Source organism: Gadus morhua, chromosome 6 (genome assembly GCF_902167405.1).
Source record: "Gadus morhua chromosome 6, gadMor3.0, whole genome shotgun sequence".
NCBI classification, from domain to species: domain Eukaryota; kingdom Metazoa; phylum Chordata; class Actinopteri; order Gadiformes; family Gadidae; genus Gadus; species Gadus morhua.
The window spans coordinates 2,528,096-2,529,945 of record NC_044053.1 but is presented as its reverse complement, the minus strand read 5'-3'; the positions used below and the strand labels follow the sequence as shown (position 1 = coordinate 2,529,945).

Below are 1,850 nucleotides of genomic sequence, written 5' to 3'. Positions count from 1 at the left end.
TCAACTATCAAGTTCTCCAGAATTCCCTACGCCCCAACAACACTCGTCTTCAAAGAAATTCTCCAGAATTGAGGGGCGTTGCCAGCTCTGCCGCCGCTGACTATTTAAGCGCCAACAGCCAGCGGTAGATGCCACTTTAAGAAGTGCTGTGCTGTGGTCCTGTTGCAGTATACCGTACTGTGCAGTCTCCGTTCCAGGAAGTCCCGTGTGTGGCCGTGACAGAGTCCATCAACTGCAGACTTGCCTTACATTGACCGGGGACTCCAGCGCCGGGCACGCAACGAGGACGCACACACCGACCGGGCCGTAAGTGGACACAACGGGCGAATGAGTGGATCACAGAATGCATGGAATCAGAATGCCATTGTAAAGTTACTAGGGCTGCATTGCCAGCCTGTTCTGCGACCTAAACGATAGAATAGGTTGTTTGTATAGGTCGTCAAAAAAGACAGATACAAACGTTTTAGCCACCTATCGACTGTTCAAAGAAACAGCAATATACTGCTAAATTTGCGACCAACACAGAAAAATATGCTTTTATGCTGCACTAGTGGGTTGTCTATGAAGAAAAAAACAATAGTAAGAAGATAAATTGTCACTCTTACACTTTCAGGTTTTCCTCACCACCTAACAGCTCAGACATGTTTGCAAAAGCTACTGCAAAATTTGTAGAGGAAGTGGATGGAAGTCTGACACCAGCATCGAGTTGCAATGACTCAATTAAGTTGTCGTCAATCGTGATGGAGCAAAAGGGTCGCTGGCTGTGGCAGAAAACCAAATATGCTGCCACTACTTTTACCCTTAATGAAATATTACAGGGTGACACCGTGGAACTTCCAGGTAAGCAGAACTCACAATATTCTCATTTGCAGTTAAAAATATTTTCATTGTTGTTATACCTATCTATGTTTTGTTTATAATAACTGCATTTTTGGGCATACTGTGCAACATCAAAAGACGTCACAGTGACGGACTGCGCGCAGTACACTAATCGTAGGAGTGACAAAAACCAGGCCAGCATCGATGCTATCTTGCATCCTGACCTTGCTAAACTGACCATGGCACATGACAGCACTTCAGAGCACAACAATTCCTTTGGTGTCTTGAATAAAGAAGATCTAGATTTGAAGAAGCTATATGAAGTTTTCAAAGACAGGTAAGATGTCTCCTAATCCAACCATAACAGGGAGGTTATCAGGACGTTATCACCTTTCAACTTTGTTTCTCCTTGAAGTGTTGGATGGCGAAACACTTGGTTGATTACTAACATGATCAGTGATGTCATTATTATGGTTTGCATTTAAATTATATCAATTGTATTTCAAATCTACAATAATTAGTTAAAAACATCTTTGCTCTACACTTCCCACTCTCCTGGCTAGGCTCATCGACATGGATCATTGCCAGTTCAAGCAGCTTAAAAAAGAGAGCGGTTGGACTGTTTCCGGACTGGTGACGCAGAGGATTGTGACGACTCAGCCATCCACAATTAGTCAGAGTGACCAACAGGCAAACACTATAGGAGGCAAGATTGGGCACGTGATCACTAAGGTATGTAGGATACACGGAGGGGCTAAATGCTAGAGTGATTTCCATCTGTAAATGTAAATATAATACATATTCATTAAAAGGCTTAGGGCTTGTTGTATTCTGCATTGAGGATTTGATTAAATGGAACTATAGCAAGTAGAGATGTTCCGATACCAGTTTATTTCCTTCCTGCCATGTTGAAGACACATGGGCGGAATTACTCTACTCAGGGGCGGCCTTCCCTACAGGCGGGTTAGGCGGCCGCCTAGAGCGCCATCTAGAGGGGGAGCGCAAAATAATGCGCCCGAAAAAAAATAAAT

At 43.7% G+C, this 1,850-nt stretch overlaps 1 long non-coding RNA gene across 1 annotated transcript; it reads left to right on the top strand.

Annotated features, from left to right (window-relative positions):
• Positions 1-1,563, top strand: LOC115545555 (uncharacterized). The gene is made up of 4 exons (XR_003977122.1): positions 1-306; positions 614-840; positions 958-1,156; positions 1,383-1,563. It is a non-coding gene; the product is annotated as an uncharacterized LOC115545555 (long non-coding RNA).
• The last annotated feature ends 287 nt before the right edge of the window (positions 1,564-1,850 follow it).